Source organism: Corvus kubaryi, unplaced genomic scaffold (assembly GCF_017639235.1).
Source record: "Corvus kubaryi isolate FWS band 111438036 unplaced genomic scaffold, C.kubaryi_AGA036_p1.0 37232, whole genome shotgun sequence".
In the NCBI taxonomy this organism is placed as follows: domain Eukaryota; kingdom Metazoa; phylum Chordata; class Aves; order Passeriformes; family Corvidae; genus Corvus; species Corvus kubaryi.
In genome coordinates this window covers 2,075,038-2,101,534 of record NW_024581066.1, presented here as the reverse complement: position 1 = coordinate 2,101,534, position 26,497 = coordinate 2,075,038, and the positions used below count along the sequence as shown (strand labels likewise).

Here is a 26,497-nt window from a genome sequence, read left to right as displayed (position 1 = left end):
TGAGCCCAAGCTTCACATCAAGCTGTTCGACTTTACTCTGCAAGCTTTGCTTGTCACAGTGCAAATGCAGTGATCTGTTTAAGGAGATCCCGTTACCAGACAGAAAGAGTGAGAAAGGCGGCAGGAGCAGGTGTCACCTGCTGAGACACAGGTTGGCAGCTTAGTCGGTGTCACACTGAGGGCTGTGAAATGCCTGACAGGGGCAAAGAAAGGTCATAGAGATATACTTCACTAGTCGATCCTGGCACCTTGATCAAAGCACTCTTGGGAAATGGGAGGACTCCTCAGCTTCGCTCCCCTTTGTGTTCTCATCGCACTCCCCTTGCTGAGCTTCTGAGCTCAAGTCAAAGGCAAGAAGCTGCTGCTGGAGCCAGCGGGTGCCTGGCAGCTGAGGGAGTTTGATAGAGAGAGCAGAAAAAAACCTGAGGCATGAAGACAAGCATCTACACTTTTTCTCCTGAAATACTTTTCTGTGGCATGGGAAGACTCAACACACTGGAAGAGCACGAGGCATCCCCACAGCAGCAGTGGGGAGCTAAAACTGGAGCCACACTGACCAATAGGTTGGGAGCTAAGCAGGGCTCACTTAGCAATGCAATCCCATGACAATGCCTGTTCCAAACCTAAAGGCTGTCCTAGAGTCCTAAAGATGAATTAAGAGTGTTCAAGCAAGGCTTTGGCTTGCAATCCCTGTTCCCTCCCATGACACAGCCTCAGCCCTTCTCCCTTAGGAGCACTCAGGGAGCGTTAACTGCATTCAATTAAGCATCCCATGTCCATTCACAGTAGTTCCATCCCAGGGGACCCTGTGGACCTTGTGATACATTGTTCTCCCTGCACAGAAATTACGTAGTTTAGCAGAGCACTGGTCACAAACTGAGTTATTTTGCATCGTTTTTTTGGCTCTTGGCCATAGTGATGATGGGACAAGAGCAGATGCAGCTTCCAGGGAGAAAATCCTGCTCCTGACCCACTGCTCCTGTCCAAAGGCAGACAGCTGAAAGAGGTACTGTGGCACCTCGTGGGAGCCTGCATCACACCTAGAGAAAGGGAGGTGGGAGAAAAAGGAAACAGACATATCACCTCTCCTCTCTGGAGGGAAAGTGCTTAGACTGGAGGGATTGGGATCACTGCCTATCCTCTCAGCCTTGCACAGGCCTCTCATTTGGAAAGGGACAGATGCTCATGCCCCCCTGACAGGCTGGTCAGCAGCTGCACAAATAGGGGAACTGGGCACGCAGAGATTAAGGATTGTGATGGGGATATTCAGGGAGTCAGCTGTTCAGTCCAGGAGCTCACTGTAATCATTTGCTCCCGTAGCTATGGCAGCGTTCAGCAACATACAGTGAGGAACAGCCTCTTTGGTGTTCATCCTTGCAACTTCCAGCCCAACAGCCACACATTTACCTGCCTTCCACAGAGGGAATCCCAGTATAGGAAACAACAGGGCCCTCAGGGCCTGTTTTCTGTAAGGTATCCAACACAGGTTAGCAAAGGCTGCCTGGTGCATTCCTAGGGTAACGCTCACTGCAACAGCTCATACCCCACAACACCCCAAGGGCTTAGAAAAAGAGGCGCTACGAGATGGGGGGTTACTCCACTCATGAGCAACCTGACTTGCTGCTGGAGAAATCCAGCCCCTGAGGAAAAACACAAGGGAGAGAAGTGATGAGCAGGCAGTAGGAGACTGAGACAGAAAGCCTTCTAGGTGTTTATTAAAATAGTGTCTGCTAGTCACCTCCTTGGCCGCGGTGGCATTTAAGCTGTGAAGCACTGCCTTGAGGCAGAAGCCAGCACTCCTGGTACAAATACCTGAGTCCCACAGGAGGCTTCCAGCAAAGCCTTGCCAGTGGCCTACAGAGCTGCAGGTCTTTCACTTCCAAACTGCCCCAACTCACGGAGCCCCTCAGCCTCCTTCAGCCCTGTCTCACATGCCCACAGCTCTGTAGGCCATGCTCCCTGCCAGGAAGGGCTGCACTGTCTGAAACACCCAGGTGCAGGGAGGAAGGAAACAAGGGGAAAGGGCAGCTGGAGATGTAGGAGCTACTTGCCTTAGCTAGACACGTGGTCAGCCCAGTCATGAGAACTAGCTGGGATTGCCATGCCCCACAGCAAACACTAGCACTGCCCTCCCAGTAACCTAATAATACTCATTACAGTAGACTGGATCCTTCAACAGGGAAAGCACAAGGTGTCCTACACAACTTCTCCAACAATGGGTTTCAAGCTACAGAACATGCAACCTGTGATAGACCCCTATTCATCACTTGAGCCACGTTCTTCAAACTGGAGGCTGATCCTTGCCCGTTAGCCTTTATCACTTCTCCCTTTGCAAGCTCCCTTCTTCCTTGAACAGTTAGGCACTTGTAGACTGTTTCATGGTCTGTGTCACCCACATGAGTCCACTTGCCACAGAAATGCATCCATGTGGGGGCAGAGCCCAGCCAGTTTAATGATCTGTTGCAGTACCAAATGCTACTTGAACACGGCAGGAGGAATATTAAATATGATCTCACATCAGACATGAAAATCCTTCTGTAGTCATAAAAAAGAAAGCCTAGAACAGAACATAAACCCATTGGGGGATTTTTGTATGTTCTTCATCTCTAGGTATCCAGGCAAGCGAAAAGACTACAGCAATGCTGGACAGTCACACCAACACAGTGAGCAAGACAGTATTTCACCATTTACTGCCCATTGATGCTACCAAAGCACCGGGAGATGCTCCCATCTTCTCCCAAACCAGAGATTTTCTGCTATATCCCATGTTCTAATTCATGCAGCTGAAAAAACAAAGGGTGAAAAAACCAACCTGGCAGCCAAGGGCTCAGTGCCCTCACCTGTGCACCCATGGCAGTAGTGCTGCCAGGCAGATCCCATGACACCAGCTCCTTCATAAAAGGCATGAGTTAGAGACCCAGGGAAGGCAGCTTTTCAGTAGCTTTAAGGGATGGCTGATGTCAGGGGTTGAGGAGGGTGGGAAGCAGTGAGGACTTTTAGCCCAGACACAGCTCCATCCTAAGCTGTTAATTCTCCTGGGGTGTGTGAGTGCTCTGGGAAGGACTCACCTCAGGACACCACTGGAATCAGCCAGGTCTGTAAATGGATTTCTCAGTGCACCATGACACGAAGAAATTCCAGATTCATCTGGCTGAAGGTATATATGCTGCTTTCCTTCCAGTATCTTCCTGCCTAATGCTAAGGGCTGCCAAGCCCAAATGAGGCTGGAAAATGAGTGGGTAGTTTTGGTGAAGAGTAGGGAAAAAAAGAACTGAATAGCCTGCTTCAATTGTTTGGAGAGAATTAAGGTTACTCTCAGAGAGAGAACATCAGGGAGCAGCATCAGACCTACCTGGGGAAAAGCAAGTCTCTGCTCACCAGGGGGATGGTATTTTGTAGAAGACAGAAGAATAGTTAAAACTCAGTTCTGTGCTCTGTATCTAAGACAATAAGATGTGGTATAAAGTACAAGTTTCGTCCTGTAGCATGAGAATTGTCTTGAATTTCTTTGGATTACATTTCTCAAACTTTTTCTTCCCTCCATGCCCACAGTCCCTTCCATAACTAAATCACGCCTCTTATGCAGATACAAGGCTGGTGAAGAAGCAGGAAGCATCCAAGCTGGCAGCCAAAAGCTCTGATGGAGATTCTAATGGAAACACAATGGGTTACAGTGATTTAAAGGTAACATGATTCTAGCTGCATGTTAGAGGAATTACTACAGCAGGAACCATCTGTACCAGTGGAAGACAGGCCTTTCAAGAAGCAGTGCAAATGAAGCAGTACCATGACCTGAGCTGGCTTTGGTGCCCAGTTACTCCACACAACACAGCACATCTCCTGTTCCCAGTGACCACCGTAACAGATGGACCCAGAAGTCATGGACTAAATGAACACAATGGACATTTTGTACACATTTATGGACATCCTTCCAGGAGACTGGTCCATCAGCTATGGGAATGGCAACTGTGAATTATACCAAAGGGTAGGAAGGGGGATGCACTGGGTAGTATGGGATCTGAGCATGACAAACAGTATCTTTAAGGGATGGAGAATGTGCTGGGTTTGGCTGGGATAGAGTTAATTATCTTCATAATAGCTACTATGATCTGCTTTGTGCTGGACACAGCGTTGATAACACTGGGATGTTTTCTTCATTGCTGATCATGCACAGCATCCAGGTCCTTCCTGCTCCTCACCGCCGCCCCTCCCCCTCCCCCCCCAACCAGCAAGGGGGCTGGGGATGCACCAGAAGTTGGAAGGGGACACAGCCAGGACAGCTGACCCCAACTGACCAAAGGGCCATTCCACACCACACAGCATCATGCACAGTATATAAAGCTGGCAGGAGAAGGAGGAACTGGGGATTTGGAGTTGCTGTGTTTTACCTTCCCAAGGCCCCATTATGCACATGGAGCCCTGCTTTCCTGGGGATGGCTGAGCACCTGCCTGCCCACGGGAAGCAGTGAATGAATCCCTTGTTTTGCTCTGCTTGCATGTACAGTTTTTACTGTCCCTATTAAACTGCCTTTAACTCAATCCATGAGTTTCCTCCCCTTTATTTTTCCAATTCTCTCTGCCTCCCTACACAGGGGGAGTGAGTGAGTGGCTTCATGGTGCTTAGTTGCTGACTGGGGTTAAACCACGGCACAGGGTCAGGAGCAAGGGCCTTTGGAGGGAGCTGATCCCTCTGGTGTCATGGCATCAGACCCAGACAAGGAGAAGCAGCCCCACATGTGCACATGTACATTTTGCAGCATGAGACTCAGAACTAGAAGAGACTTTGAGTCGAGCAGTGACCTCTCCCTGAGTCACACCAAGTCCCCAGCAACGTGGGCAGGCAAGCACGTAAACAGGCAGATGCAAGTGGAGCCTGCAAGGAAGACTTCCTCTCGTATTCCTGGGGAAATAACCCCACCAGTGGTGTTACTGCCTAGAAAAGAAATACATATACAAGACATTAAAAACACACAAATACATGTTGGCAGGGATGGTGGAGGAAGCAGGTGCTGTTTGCTGTAGTCCTGAACCAGACAGAGCCTGATATGCTCTCTAGGAGGAGCATGGTGAATCCGTCTTGCACAACAGCAGGGACACCAAGAGGGTGTTACCCTGGGGACCTGTCACAGGCTGCGCTGTGCATCCCAGGCACACACTTGGCTTCTATATACACCCCATATTACTTCCCCAGTAGTCATTTCCAAGCCATACTCCACAATATATGCTACAAAACCTTAAACATTAATTGGAGAAAATAGTTTGCCTAAGTCTTGTGAGCACTTGTGAGAACTATCCCTCCCTATCCCCCCTTCCCTCAGCAAGGGTCACTCCCAGCATTTTCTTCCTACAACCAAGGCAAGGCAGCCCCCAAGCACCTTCCTGCCCGGTGCTATCCCAGCAATCTCCTCCCGTCAGGTCGGTGCTTGGTGCTGTGCACCACATCCTCCCATGGGAGCAAGCAGATGACCTGATAGCAGCTCCTCAGCACGCTACCAAAGCACAGCTTGCTTGCTTTGCTACAGGAACCAAAACTGCAAAATGAACTGTTAACAGACACAGTTCAGTTCCCTCCTCCTACAGCCTGTGCCACAGCCCAAGAAGAAGAAGACAGTGGAATGAAAGGGCAACACATTCAAAGCAAGGCCAAGGACCTGCAGTTTGACAGCTCTGTTTCATGAGTCATTCCCCTCTCTGCTAAAGCCCGGGGCACTGGTCACACTTAGGGCAGGTGCTGGACCAATTAGCTGGCATGAAAGGCTTAAAATCCAGCACCTAATGGGAGCCAATCACTGGTGCATGTCAAGCAAGAGGTACACCTTGGTTTTTAATTGTCTCCCCCTAGCCTGCTTTGCTCAGAAAGCCTGGCACAGCAGTTGCTCTGCCTGTTGTCCAGACAGCCATGATACAAGCTGGAGGAATGGGGCTCTCCTTCCCTCAGGAATGTGGCCAGCAGCCCTTCTGCAGCAGCCAGCACCCTTGCCAGCTGGGCAGAGGAGCCTGTTCTCTGCCAACCCTCCCATCCAGCACGTTAACAAGACTTCTGCTGACTCTAAAAGCAGCATCAGCTCATTCCACAGCCCCAATACTGTTAAATACTCTCCTAAATATTACAAAATGCTGCTGTCATTGTCCCCATGCACATACCTCTCATGCCATCAACTGCAGGGACCTCTGCCTGACTGCTTTAAAATCTCATAAACTTTCCCACTCTTTTTCAAAGCTGGAGTTACTGCTCTCCCTGGTACTCAGGCTGGTTCCCTGAAAGTTATGGCCAAGTCAAAAATAAACTTGTGGTTTAAATTTTGCACTGATTTAAGATTTAAAGTCATTATTTATTTCTGCCTTCCTGCCTCCTTCCTCCCTCTAAGTGTTTCTGTGACCAGCACTAAATTAAAGCAAGTATAAACAAGGCCGAGGAGAATTCCAGCTAATTTTAAAAGCTAAAAGCAGCATCTCTCCCACCCTACTACTCCCTCCTACTCTTATCCTTGTGTTTTATACAAAGGATGGTTTCTCCCTTTTCCCACCTTTACTAAACAGATTTTCCAACCTCATGCTCCCACATTTGGGCAATTAAAGGAAAACAGGCAGCATGGTGTGACTCATTAACGTGGAAGCTCAATACAGACTTAAGGACCAGGAGGTTGGTCAGGGAGCTAAGTTTAGAAGTGAAAAACACTTCTTACATTTTTCAAGACACAACCCTGATGCTTCTGGCCTTCTCAGAGTGGATGCTTCTGTGCACATAAAAGGTCTTTCCAAAACGCTTGCACATCTCTCTAACCACAACTTTACAACTGCCTCGTTGCCACAAAAGACAGGCTGAACTCCAAGCCTCGAGATTTCCAAGCTGGCATGGGGCTGGCAGGAAGCAGCTGGCATCAGACCTGCTGCAGACCAAAAAGGCACTGGAAGCCATGAGTCTTGCTAACCTTGTCAGGTTGTTCACTACTGGGATTTCTGGAAGCTCCTGATAGCTGCTGCATCTGGATTTAAGGGATACTGAGACTGTACCTCCTTGTCTGGATTACTTCTGAAGCAATCATGGAACAGGCAGCCAACAGGGAGGCATGAGGAGGGGAGCTCCATGACTCTATGGCATCTTCAGCACAGCTTTGGGTAAAAGGTGGGATCTGAAGCTTCTTGTTATGAGGCAGCTTCTCTCAGACTCCAAGAAAGCATCAGGATCCAGCAATCCCCGTAGCAGGCTCTTGAGAGGCACCACCCACACTGGCCCTCTCCAGCAGGAGCACACTGGGGTCAAACCAGTTAAGGAGCACAGCTGGACCAGACTGAAACCCACCTGTGGAGAGAGCCATCCAGCCATCCTCACAGGAAACCTGTTCCTGGCCACACAGGGAGGGAAGGGATGGGCACGAGGCAGAAACCAGTTTTGCCCTCTCTCCCCATCTCTTTAGAAGGCTGCAGGAAGGGCAGTTTTCTCTTTCCTGGGGCTGCTTTGACATGCCAGGCCTGTGTCCCCCGTGCTGAGGGCATGCAGCAAGCTGTCCCACTGTCCTCGCAGGCGAAGCTGCTGCAGCGCCCAGACGGCCCAGGGAGGCACATGGAGGGTGCCCAGCTCCGAGTTTAATCAGGCTTTTTTTTCAGCCAGGTACCTGGCTCAAGCCTGATTCCCACTTGAGAAGCACAACCCTGCAAACCCCCATGATGGGACCCCCCTCTGTAGGCTGTGCAAATTGGAATACAAATCAGAGGAAAAAGCTTTCCTCTGTTTGAACAAATTGCTATAGATTCACCCCCGTCTCAGGTCAGAGCCCCCGATGGGAAATATTTTCACTGGCTGACTGCTAATAGACTCTGGAGCAGCCACTGGATCGATACCTGAATAAGAAAATTAGCCAAAGCACACAATCTGATTTTACCTTGTTTTGAATTACAGCAGGTTTGTGTTTATTTCACTCCCCTTTCCCTCCTTCCCTCTCTAGCACGCTTCCCCCATCCTTGCTCCCTGGTTACCCATCTATCAAATCTAGTCAGATTTGTGGGAATATAATAAAGTACGTGCAGGAAGAAGTAATGCCTTTTGAAAAATGTTTACATGCATTAATATTTTCTAGTGACACTGCAGCACTGCCACTCCCTCAGAGGAGATAGTTCAGGAGCAACAGCAAGATGTCCATACGTCCTCCTCAAAAAAGCCATATGCAAACAATTTTTAAAAATCTGAAAATCTGACAGAGGCTCAGCTGCACACTCAGAAAACCCAAGAGGTCAGCAGCAAGGTTTCAATACCAGGAATTTAACATAATAATAGTAATAACAACAACAACCATAATAACAACAACAGCTCAGTCCTTTCAGTCGATGTTGGTAGCAGTGGGGATGTGTAACCACACCTGGGCTAGATTTCAGAAGCAGAGAGGGTTACAGACCCCAGAAGTCATCCTGTCCTTTGCAAGACTTCACCAGCAAAGGGACAAGCAAAATGCTGCCTTCCACAGCGATTCAGTGCTGTGTTTCTGACAGATGAACACATGAACCATCCCAACTTCCTAATCCTTTCTTGCTGGTTTAGAGCCTATTTCATTTTAATCTGGGAATGGCCCTACAAGAAAGGGAGAGACAGAGAAATAGATCACAAATACTAAGCACATTAAAGAGAAAAAGCTGCCAAACCAACTGTTCAGATAGGGCACGTTGCCCAGATAAAATTCAGTGGGAGTAAAATAATTCCTTCTACTTCCTACCCCAGCATCCCACTCTTCATGCCATCTACAATTGTGTCAAATGAAGAGAGAAAGCATGACTCAATCTTCAGCTTTCTGGTCCTGCACATCATGCTGTGAGGCAAAGCCACCAACTGGGCACCCATGGAGAACTCAAAGCGTAAAGAAACCCTGGAGCATTCAACGTGAGATGAGGTCCCCCTGTCACATTAACACACCACAAGTGGCTTTGAACTAAACAGTCTGAGCGGAACCTCAAGCCATCCTCCTTACAAAGCTTCCCTGAGAAGCTGCATGTCTTTCTGCCTACCCAGTCACTTACTGCTACACACTAGGGACAGGACCCTCTTCTTTTGACTTGGTGCACAGCACAGGGCATCTGCTGGACATTCCCTGCTTTCTGTTCGAGGAAACTGACTGGGTACCCCAAGGGCAACCCTGCAAAATCACTTGCATGTCTAATAAATAAATATATATGTATTACATATACATGCAATTACACATGTGAGTACATAGACACACACACACAGCGTTTTTACTCCCTGTGATATGTGGTCAAGGCGTTTAACACCCTTTCCCACCATCTCGAGCCCCATGTTTGTTTAATCTTTATGTTACACTCATGGAAGACTACTAAGTATAACTGTTGCCACACATTATGCTGCACGTAATGGAAAATGTACAAATGTCTACCAGCACATCTTCAGTTTCCTTCTTTATCTGCAGCAGACGATACCAGGAGCTTGCTAATTGCAGCATGTTAATCAAAGAACTTTAAAGAGGAAGATAGGCCATAAATATCATGTAGCAAAGACAATCTCAATGAAAGAAAATAGAAAAGACATTTTTTCAGAAAGCAGCACTTACAGTATGTGATACTGGATCAAGTCCAGTGAGGGATCACTGAAATGGCCAGGCAGGTGGAGCATATGGTATATGAAGAAAAGCTGAGAAAAAATGTGGGTGGGTTTCTTTGGTTGGTTGGTTTGGTTTTTTTCCTAAGCCTTAAAAAAAGACAAGGCAGAACTTACTGCTATTGCTTAATTGGGATGGAGTGGATGAAGGGAAGATGGACACAGGGTCAGACTCTCCTGAGTGGTGCATGCTAAAAGAAGGGCAAAACCCACAAGACACAACACAGGAAATTCCCATTTCTAAAGACAGACTCTATTCCACCATAAAGTTGGTCAAACACCAGTAGAGGGGCCCAGAGACCATATGGACCCTCCATCCTCACGGAAGCTCAAAGTTCATCTGGATGAGGTATTTAACATCCTGCCTTAACTTCTAACCTCAAAGTAGCTCAGCTTTGAGCAGAGGGCTGGACCGGTGACTTCCAGAGGTCCCTTCCAACCTCAATCATTCCATGAAGTAGCCACACACAAACCAGGTTTAAACCTGGAGAAGTATAAAAAAGGTAAACACCAAAACCACAAGGAGGACTATCATGGACATTGGTCTTGTTAGCATATATTTTTCTTCTGACTTACTTCGTTTGGTTTGGTTGATTTTTAAGATTTGTTCCATTATTGCAGATACTATCAGAGATTAACAAGGGTTTTCATGGTTTAGGGCCTCTAAACCAGGCTGCAATCCAGGCAGCAGGAATTATTGTCAGTCCTTTCACTGAGATTCAGACTGAGCCCTCAATTACAATTACTTTGGTGCAGATTTAGATCTCCAGACCTTGCTATCTCCCAGAAAAATGTAAGAGGAATGGAAAGTTACCACAGACTAGATGCAAGCTCAGTCCCAATGAAACAGAACGTTTTCTCCTTTAAAAACAAATTTTATATATTTCCCTCTCTGTTCTGTTTACGGTATTGATTTTCCCTAGTAGGAAGTTACTGTATCATATCCCTCCTTAAGGACCATAAAACCCAGAAAGAGCTTCTGGGAAGGTGGCCACAGAACTCAACACAACACAAAATGTCACAGCTTTCCCCAGGCTGTGATTCTAGAGAAATCTAGCAGATTATCAGAGACAAAAGCAGCTTTTCCCAAATGGATGAGTGATGCCTTTGCTGCAGTGCCTACAACTGTACTGCTCACCTAAGGCACCTGGCTGCTGCCATCTGAGGGGCTGCACGCTCCGGGGGGAGAGCCTCTGAATACCGGGGAGGATGAACAGACTGGCTATGAAAGGGGAAGAGTCACATTCCTGAGAGACTAAAAGACAAAAAAGGAAGGTCATTCTATGATTTCAGTAGGTGAGAGCCTCATGCAATTCTTTTCTTCATCGGAAAGGACTGCACTCTTCTCTACTCAACCTAACCATCCCCAGATGCTGCAGAAGAACTGCAGATTTGGGTGTATTACTCACTGGTTACCCAAGAAACAACAATACACTGATCCAGCAGCAACCAACATTACGCACACAAAAGTATCATGAGGAGACAGCTTCTTTCCCCGCCTAGGCAAGTTTAGTGTCTGGAGGCTTTCTGTCCTGGAACATGTAGAAGTTAAGTCTTGGCTTCATTCCAGCATCAGCACTGGGCTGAGAAGAACCCTGGCCCAGCTGACCCCCACCAGGAAGGGCATTGCTACAGGAAACACACCAGCTCCAGAAGCACTCACAGACCTACAGCCCAAACTTCTTCTTGGAGGGTGACGAGATGATGGACGAATGATCTGGAAATGTATCTGCCCAAGAAAGAGGCAACAAAAAAATTTAAAACATAAAATAAAGGCAACAACAGCAATAATGCCTGTGTTAGGAATACCATGAAGTGAATTTGTGTGTGTGAATCTACACAATTAGTTGGACAAGGAAGAAGGTGAGGCTGGAAAGAAGCCTCTAGGAAGGCAGGCAGGATAAGGGAGCACAGGGAATCTGAAAAGCTACTTGACAGCAAAAAACCCCAAAGCAGCTGACAGTAGGTTTGCTCTCTCACTCTTGCTCTAAAATTGAAGCAGTGATGAGAGCTCACACCAGCAGAGCAAACACTACAGTAGAGATTGCCGGTGTGGCTACAGAAGCAGCCCTGGAAGACTTCAGCCCTGCCTCAGATCACATTTGATCTCACACACAGGCCCCAAGAGACCAAGGAGCTGGCCCTTAAGCCCAGACCCCAAGTTCCCTGATGACCACCAGGCTAGATTCTCACCCCAGTGAGAGGGGGTGAGACATATATTTAATGTCACACATGTACAAATCATTACAAAAACATTAACAAAAAGGAAAGGAGAGACATGGACACAGTGGAGAAGTCCATCCACTCTGGTCAGCAAGGCAATCTGAACACATTATGCCTAGGTCTTTCTCAGCTGTTTCTCTGCTATGCTGAGCTCTCTGGTCACCATTCCTTCAGCAGGTGCTGAAGACACTCTGTGTTTCTCCACAAGTGTTCAAAAGTTTTGTGGAAGAGGGTCAGGAAAATACCCCTCATGAGCACCAGTGCCTTCTACTTAATCTTAGTCACACAAAAAGATCAAACCAAGCTTCCAGCTGCTGTTTGCCTTCAGTGTTGTAACTCAGTATAAAGGCATCACTTGGGTTTTCTTTGCTGCTGCTTCAGCTGTAGGAATTTCCATTGTATCTGGAATTAGCACGCAGGAAGCTGGGGAAAAGAGCTTTCTTCAGTTGCAGACCTCTTACAGGATTTTGTTGACATACCCACTTTATGTACAAAAGCATACAGTCCCTTCCTTTGCAAACCCCTCTCTCGCAGAGCCAATATGTGCATTTAAAATAAGCGATAATGTACCCCTTTAATACAGTCTTTATTGTTCAAACAAGTATTATTTTAAGCACAGTGAATTCAGGAAGAATTCCGAAGGTGAAGCAATGGGAACTGAGGAAAGAGAGAAGGCAGATGGGAAGACGGTGCTGACAATGGGACAAAGACTGCCCCCCAGCCGGCCCTTATCTCCAAAACAAGCTGAGATCCTGAACACTAGCTCTATTTATGTCCCTTCCTGCTAGCTGCACTTTTTAAGGACACCAGAAAAGTTTGGGCACAAACATAGGTGACAAAGGCAAGGAGCAAAAAACTTCAACAATTGTAGTGCAACTAAGCAACAGAAAGGAAAAATTCCTCTTATTCTGGCATAACAATCCTGCAGGAAAGCAAATGATGGAGAAAATAAAAAAGAAATCCAAATAACTCTTCCAAGCTACCTCCAATTCACTTCAAGACAGCAACAAGAGACAGGCCTGCAGTCACTAGAAAAGGATACTTGAGTGGTATCACATATCAGATAAAAGAGCCAAAAAGCTTTTGGGGTAGGAAAGACTGCTTTTCCCATTATTCCAGACTGGCCAATGGTAGTGGAGGCATGACTAGCAGAGAATTAAGGTGTAGTTCAAGTATAAGATTTATCCCATTCTGCAATAATCACAAGCACAATCTGAGTCCTCCAGAGCAGTGATGCTTGAAATCCAAGTACCCAGACACTTTTCAAGCCAAGAGAAACAAGAAATCCCCCTACAGAAATGAAAGTAGATCCAAAAACCAGTGACTACAGCACTTGGCCTCTCTGGCAGCACGTTACCTGGTGAGCTAGGTCTCGAGGTACCGCACTCTGGTGAGACAAAGCCAGCACACTTTCTGAAGAGGATTCACACTCCAGGATGTTCTGTGCTCTGATGACAGATCTGCCAGCAGCAGCCCACCAAAAGCAGCTCAGGGAGTGCCTGAGAGAGTGACAGCAGCACAATGACCACAGCAACCAGCCAGCGATGAAAAGATGCAGCCAAGTGGAAACTAAACTGAAGTTTAAAACTAAAAATGTCTTGAGTGAAAATTTAATGGTGATGGGGTGGGGGAAAAAAAAATCAGATGTCCATGAAAATCTGTAAACTACTAAGGCAGGACACCACACAAAAACTGAGGTTGCCCTGTCTGTGCCCTCTCCATTCACATCCAGAAATCACCTCACTGAAAACCACCAGCTTCATTTCAAAACCTCTGTCTGAGGCAGACAAATGGCACCACCTTCCATTCACACAAGCAGAAGGGCAGAAGAAACAAACAGATTTGAACTTTTTTGCGATTTAAAGTGAGTTTATTTGTTGCTGGTTCTTATATTTTGGGGTTTTTTTTCAACTTGGCTTACACTGAAGTCTTTAAAATAAAAAAATCATAAAGAAAGACTGACAGCAACAGGATCCAAACCATTATGTGCAGCATTTCAGGCCAGCATTTTTATGAGAGCAAGTGCTCAGTTGGATTTAACTCTCTTGCCTTAGAATTAAAATGCTATCTAGAGGAGTAGCACAGCAGAGTCAAAAATTGTATCCAGGAAAGTGAATCCTCTAAGATTTCCTCTACCCTGCTTCTAACTTCTTTTTTCCCTAAGGATCTGAGGAAACACAAGCATTTTGCCTGGTCAGGCAGTAGCAGAAGCTTGAGTCAGAGTTTGGCCAGCAGTTTTTGCTGGCAGATCACAGGCACAAGAACTGCCTGCTCACACCCCCATAACAGCATCAGTTCTTCTGGGCTAACAAATAAAAAGTCATCCATGTCATCAAGGTGAGCAGGTGTGACAAAGCACATATAAGAGGCAAGATACCAACAAAAATCCGATCAGCCAAACACGCCTCGAAAACTAATGACAATGACTCACTGGATCAGACAAAAAGGGAGAAATACAATACAGGAAAAATCAGTTAGTTCAGCAGCTGAAACTTTTAATTGCAAACTATTACCCATTTGGCACCACCCTGGGATTTGGGCCCCAGCCTTGGTGTCACCTACAGCTGTTCACCCACAGACAACAGCAGTGCTCACTGAGCATCTGGGACCCCACAAAAAGCGTATAGAAACACACATGCAAACGCTGTATTTAATCCCCCTCTTTCTTGCAGTGGAGGTGCTGAGACAAGCCCCCTTTTACATGACCCTGAACTTACAGCTATTGCTTTCTGGCAGATGTGCAATCCTGTTCAGGGAAGGCTTCTACCTGACGGGGATGGCAGTTCTCACTTGCTCTTCCAATCCTTCATTTTCAACAGCAACAATGTCATGGGTATTATCATGAGACCAATGAAAGAGAGAAATATTCTCATTCCTCAAACTTACACACCACCAACAGCATCCATTTCTTTTTGCTCTCTTTTTTTTTTACATCCAGCAATAGCTAGGCACATTTCTTTCTCGTTTCCCTGTCTACCTCACCAAGCACATCACAGATCCTAGTACTTTTTGGCATTTTCCCATTTTCTCCTTCTGCAAATTTTTGATTTAGGGCTAACAAGCAAAAAGCCCACAAGCATGGTTTCCTTCCCCCAACATCCTCACTTACTGCTTCCTCTAGACTTGCTTTGAGACAATCAAATGTAATTCTTAAATTAAAATATCTCTATTAAGTATTAGTTCTGCTGGAGCTTTCCTGCACACTGTTCTATGCAAGGAAAGAAAGTTTGTGGTGCTGTGATGCAGGGCTGGTTCCTCTTTTTTCTCTACTTCTAAGTGTCTGCACAAAATGCCCTGCTGACCCAACTGAAGCTGAGTGATAAGCAGCTGATCTAGTGTGTTTTACCCAACATCTCCTATCTAAAACCATCTCCTTACGCAAGCCATATGCTGCAAACATACTTTGAAATGTCTCCATAATAATCTGAGAAGCAGAACTGTTTGTCAAATAGCACACGCACTACTGCTGGCCACTTGGAATAACCATCAACCACAAGTAGGTACATATGCTCATCGTGATCTGCAAAAATCAGCATGGCATCTTTGCCAAGGCTTAGCAAATGCCAGAGTGGTTTCTGGTGTCAACAACTGACATTCACTTTGGCCAATTTCTCCTTCTACATGGAGTTTCAAACCAGATTACCGACCACAAATATGTAACAAATTGCTTGTTTCAATTTGTTGTGGTTGTTATAAACATATATTATAGTATTGGCTTCTCGCAAAGTATTAAAGTAGATACTATATAATGTTAGAAATGCTTTTTGCTGTGTGGATGTAGTTTTCTCTCGTTTTAGCAAGAATGTTAGCAAGTGTGAGCAAGTAAGATAACCTCCAAGCGAGCAGAGGATGAGGTCCAAGGAGCTGCTAATCAACACTTTGTCCAGAGAACAAAAGGGCCCAAAGGCTGCTCTGCCAGGAGAACGGGCGGCCAGGAGGGTCCGAGAGCTGCTATCACCGCTCTGCCCGGGGGGCAAAGAGGCCCAAAGCTGCAATCAGCCCTGACTGTCTGAGGAATTAAGAGATCCACCCTACCATCGACTCTTACCTAGCGGGCCCAACCCCAAGAATCAAAAGAAATAAAACCGCAAGGCCGAAGACTACGCATGCTCTAAAAAGGCGGACCCAAGGAGTGGCCATGCAGATCAATTCCTAGAAAAGTTTTAATATGAATAGAGAACAGACAGTAAAAATGGTATAAAAAGGACTCACCTCGAGCATCAGGCGTGCTCTTGGCAGAGTGCCAAGGCACCCGGCCATTATCCCTTTGCTTTATTTTATGTGTCTCTTATTGTCTTTATATTAAACTCTTTAAATTCTAACAGGAGAGTGAACCTCGTTTTTCACATGGTGATATTCATGCCTCTCACCCAACATCCCAACATGAAAGATTTATGGTATTAATCATGCACATCATAGTAAACAGTCATTCTGTACTGTCAATTGCATTTTTCTGCTGAAATAAGGATGAAAGTGCTGAGCTGCTTATCGTTTGACCAGCCAGAACATAAACTATTATTGTGCTATTTTAACCAAAGCTGGAGCTTAGTTTCTATGGGTAACGTCTTGAGATGCAGCTACATGGTACAGGAGCTTGACAATCCCATTTTGAAAAACAATTTAGAAACTTAATCACAGCTAAATGCAAGGCTTGTCTATGCAAGGAGTTATTCAGAAATAGCTTTTCAAAATTAAAGATTAATTCCAGACCTGTTGTTCAGAGGTTCTCTTTCACCACAGGAAACTGCATTAAGCCAGTGTACACTCCTACATAGACGCTTGCTTGAAAGACACCACAGATCAAGAAGAACCCCGGTACTTGTCTTACCAGAGTTTGCAGCTATGGGATTGCAGCAGCTAAGATGCTGCAGCCATCAAGCTTCAAACTGCACCCCACAATAAGCCAGTTAGTTGGATTTGTAGGAGTCCCCCCCCAGTGGCACAGGCAGGACTTGAGTTGACTCTACTTGTTCGCACTGCAACTCAAAAGCAAGCATGAAGCTGGTGTAGGTGCCCCACAACCCACTTACCGAGGGGTCAAGCACAGTCTGTCACTGCCAGGTGACCCCAGGCACAGGGGGCTCAGCACACACCACAAGGCTCCCTCGGGATGTTGCACGAGTGGCTGGAGCACAGGCCAGGCTGAGCTCCATGCTGTTACTGCTGCACTGCAATCAGTAACCAAAACTGCTAATTTAAAGCTAGCTCAAGAGTGCACCCGCAAGTCACAGTCCTGCTTCTGCGTAGGCGTAGTGTGTGTGTGCACCGTGAGTCAAACTGTCAAACAAATACCACTGACACCAAGTCCTTTTGGTCTTCATTAGCATTTGGGAGACAAACACTAGAAATTTCTCTCTGTCTTCATACTTGTAAGAAAAATAGCACATACTTAAAATGACAAAATGTGTTGGAATATTCGTATTTCCCTTTTGCTTCTTCCAAACCTGTGCTCTGCTCTGGCACCCAGCCGCATTTTAGAGCCATGGCCCTTGATATTGCATCTTCTCCTTTGTCCCAGGCATTGTCCCTAATTGTGTACCTGCTTTTCTTCCCATCCCAAATCTTTGCTCCTTCATGGCTAACACTGCCTTCCTGTCTTTCCCCCGGGTACCATCAATAGTCATTTAATCTCCTCCATTCATGACAGAAGTTTTCCATAGCAAGAAATACTGCCTCTTTGATCAAGTGCAAAATAATTTAAATCGTTGCAGAATGAGTCAACAGTTTCCCAAACTGATCCTTCTGCAGATTCAAGCACAGCAAAGCCACGTATGTACCCACAACTAAAAGACTTCTGTCTCTCCCAGTGCTGTACAGGAAGGCTTAACTTCTAGAAGACCTCCAAAGGGTGTCCTAAAATAATCCTAATCTGTGTCAAAGACGAGCTAAATTAGTAGTGAAAGACAAAACATGGTTTTGTTTTCTTACTAAAAGTGCTTGATTTGGAGATAACTGGATCAGAGCCAATTTTCAATGGCTTATGCCTTCTTATTGAGGATGTATTTACCTTGAATCTATCAGCCACAGGGATTGCACTTAATACCAGCTGCACTTTACCAGAGAGAAAGGGATAGTTAAAACTTTGCTGATGTTCAATTCTTCATTCTGCCACGGGCAAATCACTTAATCTCCATCTCATTTCCCCACATGCAGACTGGAATTACTGGTGGCAACAGAGGCATTGTAAAGGTGGAAGTTCATAGATATTAAAGTGATGGGAGACACATAAACCCACAAGAAATCCACCATGTACAATATGAGAGCGATTTTCAGGGTCTATCAACTACAGTACAGATGCCCCTACCAGTTAAATATTCCTAACACCCCAGCTGGATTCACTTGACTGGCACAGGAGTTCAGTCTCCCATCTCCAGCTGGCTCTTGCTGCTCACGTTACTTTTATAAGCCTCAACTTCTCACGATTCTGCTGCTTTGAGAAATGCTCCAAGTCAGAATAATCCATTTATTAAACTTAGCAAAAGACACTCATTCTTCACTCTAGATCTACGAATGCCTTTTTTCACTGTGCAAGGCACGCAACAAGCACCAGAAGGTGAAACAGTATTTGTAAGCAAAACCCATTTTGACACGTTTCTCAAACATCTGTCTGAATCACATCTTTGTTTTTCCTTTTTATTTCATGCCAAAGACACACAAGAGATGCACAAGATTCCCATCCACATTTATTTTAAAACAATTTACGCTAATTAGTGAAGGACCATTTCCTTCTGAAACAGGAACAGCAATAGCAAGCAGTTACTCTTGTATTAAATGTCCACCTGCAGACATCCTAAAGCTTTTCTCACAGCTTGACTTTTGCTTTCAATGTTTTGTCAGTTCTTCTTTAGGCAACATTTGCTAATTTGTCTTCAGAAACTGCCGTTCTTACTGCACCTTTGTCAATTGCTATCCTCAGCCTGGATATTTCCATTTACATGAACCCAGCAAAAGTATCTGCATGACATTTGTCCTACACTACAGCTCACAGTGGGGAGAAACCACAAGCCAGCACATCACAGCCCGGCAGATTTTTAGTTACATCGGTGGTATCTCCCCTAGGCAAGCTAAAGCAAAGGGTAACAGCCATGAGTGATTTGCAGCACGAGAGAAGTAGGAGACACAAGAAAGCAAGAAGCTGGCCAGATCAATAAAACTTCTTGTGGTCCTTGCTTGCTGCCTTGATGCACCATCTCCCTGGAGGTCTGCAGCCCAGCACAGAGCCCTGACCTGCACACAGAGCAGTGCTGGTGACTTCAAATCACCAGGCCACTCCAGCACCACGGCTGTCCGCAGCGGGCTGTCCTGCCCGATTCACAGCCACTGAAATATATAACTGTGTCTACATAGCTGTTCCTTGCTAGCACAATACTGAGAACACTGCGTGCTCTACAGAAGCAGCATCCTTCTCAGAGGAGTTCAAGCATTACCAGAACCATAAAGCTCTCTGTTCATTTTGGGAATACAGTCACAAGCACACCTTGGAGTAACCACATTGCCTAGTCTAGAAGAACAAGTGGAAAATTTGAAGAACTAATCATTTAGATTCATCTGCCTCTACTTCCTCAGTTAACTTTAGGCATCTCCTTCGCCAGCCATAGGCCACAGTATTTGGGCATTAAAACTAAAGCTTTAGTAGCCAGAAGATGACCTGGGATACAGCATGGCAAATACAGTGGTGCAAAGAACTCCCTGTAGGCAGCAACAATGCTCAGAAGACACTGTTGCTCTAAGCTAGGGTCCCTAAGCCGTGTTTTCCAAGGGCCAAAGCACCAGAATCAATCCTATACCTCTGCTGTGGCCCTCTCATCTCTGCTGCATCACAGAACCAAGGCTACAGATATATCACAGCACTAATGCCTTCAGCTGAGAATTTTGAAGCCCGATAGGCAGACATCACCTTGCCGTCTTTTCCTCCTCTCCCAGAGCAAGGCCATGCATGAGTACCCCTCTTCCCTTATATCCATTCAGACTGCTTTAATCCTACCTTTTCGATACCAAAACCAACCACCAAACAAACCCCTAAACAAACAAACAAAAAACCGCATAAAAAATAAAAATCCCCTAATCACAACTACACAGTTATGTTTAAAAAAAAAAAAAGGAGTGAAAACCTCATGAAGTACTTAAGAGGCCTGCGCTCACTTTTTTCTATAATCTTTGTTTGGAAATGGACAAAAGGACTGAAAGAATAGCACGTTCATAATCCAGGAGAGGGGGGGAGAGGAAGGAGACAGAGGAGAACAAACAGAAAAGGGGAAATGTTAAAAAAAAAAGGGCGGGGGAGGAGGGTATCGGTTATGTAGTGCTTGGGTACAATTTGACAGAGCTCCAGATCCTAAAACAAACCCGGGACAGATGCAAAGCCGCCCGCAGGCAGCCAGCGCCAAAACCTGGACGCGGCAGCTCCATCCCGGGCGCTCGCTCCCACACAGCCTCCCAGAAAACGCCGGGAAGATGGACAGTGAGGTCCCGCCCGAAGTCCGCCAAGGTGGCCACGGGAAGAACGAGCCGCCTGCCGGCGTGGCCCGCCCAGCCCGGCAGCCGGGGCCGCGCCCCAGCCCGCCCCACGCGTGTCCGGCCGGGACGCGGTCGCTGCCACAGCGGGAGCGGGTCCCGGGGAAGTCCCGGCCCGCTCTCCCGGGGAAGGGCCGCTCGCCGGGCACCCCCGGCGGGGCCGCGCAACGCCTCCCTCTGCCGGGCAGCGGCGGAGGCGCGACCCCGCCGCCCAGATGTGCTCCGCAGCCGCAGCTGGAGAGGAGCCCGCCGCCAGGACGGGGAAGGACGGGCAGCCTTTTCCTCGGCTGGGAGGCGAAGCAGGAGCCCTGCGGCGGCGCGCTCTGCCTGAAGAAGTCACAAAGAAGCGGGAGTCTAAACCTTCGTTCCGAGAAACACCTGGCACTGGGTACAAAGGCTCTGCCTCCCATCATGTGCTGCCCCGGCTAACCCGGTGGTAACAGCCCTTCTCCCGCTTGAGCTTCGTTGAGACAAGACCAGCTGTAGCCCAGGATCTCCTTTTCCTGGCTCCACTTCTCGAGCTCTTTCCTAGCTCTTTAATGCAGCACTTTTGAGTCTCAGCTCCATGAATTATCACACACTTAATTTCTTCTTTTAAACAATAAGCAAGTGCTTAGCTATAAGAAACGACCTTTTGTTGTTTCTTCAGTCACCTTCCCCAAATGAGGGGCAGATGAAAGCTTTTTTTTTCTTTTCAAATCCAAGGACTTTGGATCCTATCAGAGCAGAGACCTACCAGCTAAATGTGGGCACAGAGGCATGAAACACACAAAGTCTCTTTTTCCACTTCTCAACACATCACTCTCTCTGGTTGATCCTGAAGGCCTTCCCAGATCAGCATTCTGCTGTGTGGTGTCAATGCCATAGCTCTCCCCTTTCCTCCACAAGCCCAGAGGACACTGGCACATTTTCCCTTTTTGAATCTAAACCTGTGTCATACCAGAGGATGATGATCAGCAAAAAGTGTCTGATGTGTTCGCACTTGATGTGTTCGCCTTGAGTGCTTAAGAACAGAAATGGTCTCAACGTTTTCTTAATGGTTTCAGTGTACCTAAGATCTGGGCTAGCAGGTATGGCCTGAAGAAACACATACTGTATCACCAGATGTGGGTACACACAGCCTTTCCGAGAACAAACCCACATTATCCACTGCCTCTTCTCTAGAAGGCTCATCTTCACAGCAAAACACAGCCACCCCTCTGCACAAAAAATATCAACATCTCACCTGTCCTGCTGAGAAATTCACCAGTGAACTGTCTCTCCAGAGCTACACAGGCAAACCAGTTGCCTGTGGACTTCCCTTGTGCCAACTAAAGAAGCTTTTTGCACGTAGGGTTCGGGACATTTCCATGAACAGGGTAAGAAACACCTCCCACCCCAAGCTATCTTTCACTAGTAGAAATGCATCTCTCTCTATTGCTTTTGTCAGTACATCGGCACTGGGCAGAAGGCAATTTTTCCCCACCCCCCACCCCTGCCCTCCTCATAACAAGCCATAGCCATGCAGGCATGGTTCTTAGCTTAATGCTAATGGACTATGCTTAATGAACCAAGAGAGCACAGTGTGTATGGAGGGAGGGACTGGAGGCCTGAAACTGCACTATTCAAGCAAGCAGAATAGCAGTAACTCGTCAAAACACAGGCAAAACAGTAGGGCTTCTGGTTGATGGGAAGTGTCCCAAGACCCCTGAGTTACCAGCATGGAAATCATTTTTATCTTTACTTCAAAATAGGAACAGCAGCCTCAGCAGCACAGCACCCTTTACTGCCACCACTGAATTACTGTGGAAAGACCCCTCCAGGGCCATCTTCTGCTGCATCTTCTACTTATTGGGAGTCACTTAATACACCTACCTCCCCCTCTTTCAAACTCATCTGAAATCATATATATATATTTCAAAAACTCCAGTGCGAACCTGACACAGTGATCATTTTAAAAGCTGTGCTGCTCATGTCAAATTATTGAACATCTGTCTTCATGTTCCCACAAAAATTAGCATAGGATGGTGGTTTCTGATGACACCTATAGTGAAATATTTTGACTTCATCCGGCAAGTTGCAAACAACCTGTCAAGATGATAATGTCAGTTTTCTAGTACTGCATATTAAAGTCAATTGAGGGCTTATCTGGTGTGTGAAGCTACTGACCTGACCTAAAACCAGAGGCTCTAGTGTCACAGAAGAGTGAATCTGATGCATTACAACTGAAGAACAGCAAGACATTCTGAAGCAGTGGGCCGGACAGATTTAATGCCTTGACCTTAAAGAGCTGATCAAGAGCTGTGCAAATCTTGGACCAACCCAGCCCTTTGGTGAGACTATTTCTGTGGCACTCCAGTTACAAAAGTCATTCCTCAAAAGGCTTGAGGTATACAGACTTGGCCTCAACACGTTTAAGAGCTGGACAACAAAGAGAAATGATTGAGCACAAAGGATGTGTGTACATCCATGTATGTATGCATACACACACACATATTTAGTTTGGAGGGCCACTGTTTCCAAGCATCGCATTTTCCAAACAGAATCAGCCAAGAAGTGGCTCACAGGAGCCAGCTCCATCACTTCTTTAGCCAGCAATCTCTTCAGCCATTTCTGAGGACACAGGGTGCACTGAGATGACAGCAAGGCAGCTGAAGAGTTCCATGTCTTGGCCCCGAGTTACTGCTGGCAAAACAGCTCTAGGCAGAGGCATGTGAGAGGGATGGATCCAGATCACTAGGCTCCAGGTGACATTAGAGTGCCTGTGCCCCAGAAACTGTCAGCAGAGGACATGCACACACACAGGTTGCAAGAAGGTGTGAGGCAGCCTACATTAAAAAAACTCTAGGAAAAGTGTTTTTACTTGAAAAAAAACAGGTAAAAGGAGCAGGAAACAAATCATGTCATGTGTACATGAAATGAAGAAGTGTGGATCTTTATGACCTAAACACAGGATATGTTTTATTATGACACTCCACCATCACAGACACAAGAAAACAGTCTTCCACCAGGTTTGGTTTTTTTGCTGTCTGTAGTGGCATCTCAGGGGTGATTCAGTGTGATGGTGTCTCTTAAAAGAAAGAGCCTTAACAGGTCATTTATTCCCCACCTCCGAGGCCAGGGCAGAACTACTCTACACTCCAAGCGCTTCACCCTGCCAGTTTCAAGTGCAGCCCATCCAGTCGCTCTCATCATGGTGCCAGGCAGCTTTCCTTGCTGCCCAGCCTAAACATTTCCTTTTATTCCCTTTCCATCACCTTGCTGGATGTAGCCCCTCATCACACACTGTGATGCCCATTCCCAAAATGCCTTTTCTGCAGGCGAGTTATGAGAGGCAGGGCACAAAACATCCCACTTTCTTATTCTGCCTGAAAGGCTGCTGCTGATCAGTGGGACTGTGCTAATTGCATGACAACCCAGAAGTGTTAATTATACACTGGACATGGAGCAAGCATAGCAGAAGCACTGTGCACACCAAACCAGAGCTACACAAGTCCTGAAATCTAGAAGGGGAATGGAAAGCAAGAGGCATACTTTTCCCTTTGAATGCCACCCCACCCTCAATCCTCCTCTCTCAGTCTGACTTATAGTCTTTAGGGGTTGATAACTCCAAGCCTCGAAGGGCAAGTCCCCTGTTTCCTTACCCCCTAATTCCTCCTCCCCAATTTTGACATTTTCTAGAGATCTGTTACAGTTGACTCCTCATCTTGACCAGCAGCATTAACACACCAGGATTGAAAAGCACATGCAGTCTGGGAAATGGGCTACCACAAAAGGCTGATAAAAGTTGCCTCTTGGCAGTCTGCTGAATTGCCTTCCCCATCAGGCCAGCCTTGTCTCACTGCAACAAACAAGGCTGAAAGAATAGGATCAGCTAATGAGAAGAGGGTTTCAGACACACTTCAGTCATTACAACAAATGCCAATTTATATAACAAGCCTCTTCAGGTAGCAGGCAAAAAGCACCTTGACTCCTAATTAAATTGCACCTCAATTGCAAATGCTTCTTTCCCAGAACCCCCCTTATACGGATTTTATTTATACCATTCATCTCAATAAACCCCTCCAACAACTCTGCTCTCCCAGACAGAGGTCTTTTGTGCACATCCATGTGGGTGTATTATTTAAAGGGTACATCACATGGATGCTTTATCTTGTTTAATCTGATTTAATCTCAGGAGATTTGCTGAAGTAAAATATATTTATAGACCCATATAGATGCCTCCCCCAGTCTCCCCTGCCAATATTCAAAGGCAGGAAAACAGATCTGAACCGTGACACTTGAGTTCCCATCATTTTTAAATTAGGTGCCACATGAGATTGACATTCACAACACAAAATGCTGAAGTACAGCTTAAAGCTATGGCAAGAGACCAATAAAGAGAAAAACCCAAGTGGAGGGGGGGCAGTAGCACTAATTTCTAATCCTGCTTTTTATTTTTCCTTGCAAATATAACAATATTAATCCAGCTCTGCTTGAGCCATCAGTAACAGCAATCTCACATCCAAAGAAACAGTTCTGGCTGCACAAGGCATGAAATCAGCCCAGGGTAGTGGACTGAAGGCAGAATTGGTAAGGACAATATGAAAACTATTAGTCACCGTCCAAGTTTGCAGCGTGCTGATTCCACGAGACACTGCTCTGGGCTGCACTCAGCGACAACTGAGTATTAAGGCTCCTGTTGTTCGATAGTTTGAAGAGGTAGGGGTGGGGAGAGGAAGGAAGACACTAGATTTCCCCTTTGTGTAGTTAAGTAAGAGAACAGATAGAAGTAGTGTACCATTTTGGCTTAAAAGGATGCCTTCATCTTAGTGTATGTCTGCATCTGTGCTTTCTTTTGTACACAGCTTCTTCAATCCCTCTCTGAGTGAAAAAGACAAAAACATCAGTAAGTTATTCTGAAGATCTAATAGCAGCAACTCTGTCAAATGCAACTTCACTGAAGTGTATGAAAAAATACAACAGGCAACCCTCTAAAGCACATTTAAGCTCTGTCCCTCTTGCTACAATCCTAAGCGGTGAGTCCATTCTACAGCAACTGACAGCTATTCGGCAGCAAACACACTGAAGGGAAATAATAAAAGTTCAACTAGAAGCAGATGACCTGTTTTAAAGGATTAAATGGTATGCCCTGACCAGTTTTCTGTACCACAAACTCATTCCACTCCTCATCTTTCCAGCCTTTTAAGGGTCATACAATTTTCGTCTGGATATGCAGACCGGGAGAAAACACATATACTGAGAGGAAGAAAGAAAAAAATAAAGGAAGCTGAACACCCTCTTTTTAAAACAGTTATTTTACAAAACAGATCCAAACTCAAATTAACATCCCAGTCCTCAAGGAGAAAGGAGGAATTGTTTCCATTAAAGAAATACATCATTAAAAAGTGACCTACAAAGACTTACCCATAGTCAGTGAGACTGAACTGATCTTTGCCAGAGCTCACACAAGAGACTGGCTGCGTGCTGTTAAAAAAGAGGGAGCGGGGGGGCTGGATTCTCTCACTGGGGTCTCTCTTCAGAGCTCAGAGAGCTTGGCTTGTTAGAGGCAGTGGCATGCCTTCCAGAAGGACTTTACAGCAACGCACAACTGAGTTGTAAGCCAAGATAAAGCCGGCTTGTTATGAGAGACAAGTCTTGTGGGTTGCTTTTATTTATTTTTTCCCAGTGTATTGGAAATGCAGATCTTGTAAAGCAAGAATTCAGAGAGGGCTGGGAGAGGGAAAGGGGGGCTGGATGTCTGGGTAAAGTAAATCCCGGGTGTTCTCTCAGCCCGGGGCTTGTGCTCGGCAGCACGGGGTGCCATCCCCCGCCTCTGCCCTCTCACTGAGGGGCTGTGGAAGCCAGACCTCTCATGAGGAGACCACCCGAGCTCGCCATTTGCCACCCTGCTTGCAAACAAGGAGAGGAAGTAAGCTCCGTAAATGCAAAAATCATAATAGTAAAAGAGGGGAAAATAATCAATCAGCTCGACATCAGCTCTGCCACAGACCACCACCCACCCATCTCCATCACCTTAAGAAGAAAATCAGCAGCAAAGTTCCACAGGGTGCAAAACCAGCCTCGCCTCGTCCCCCCGGGGAGCCCGGCGGGGTTCGCCATGGGGAGCAGCGGGGTTCGCCATGGGGAGCAGCGGGGAGCAGCGGGGAGCCGGCCCCGCCGAGCCAGGTGGAGCCGTGC

General features: G+C 46.4%; 1 protein-coding gene across 2 annotated transcripts in view; it reads right to left on the bottom strand.

Annotated features, from left to right (window-relative positions):
* MDGA1 (MAM domain containing glycosylphosphatidylinositol anchor 1) overlaps positions 1–26,497 on the bottom strand; it is a 152,563-nt gene that overhangs the window by 124,645 nt on the left and 1,421 nt on the right. The gene's annotated exons all lie outside the window — the stretch shown is intronic.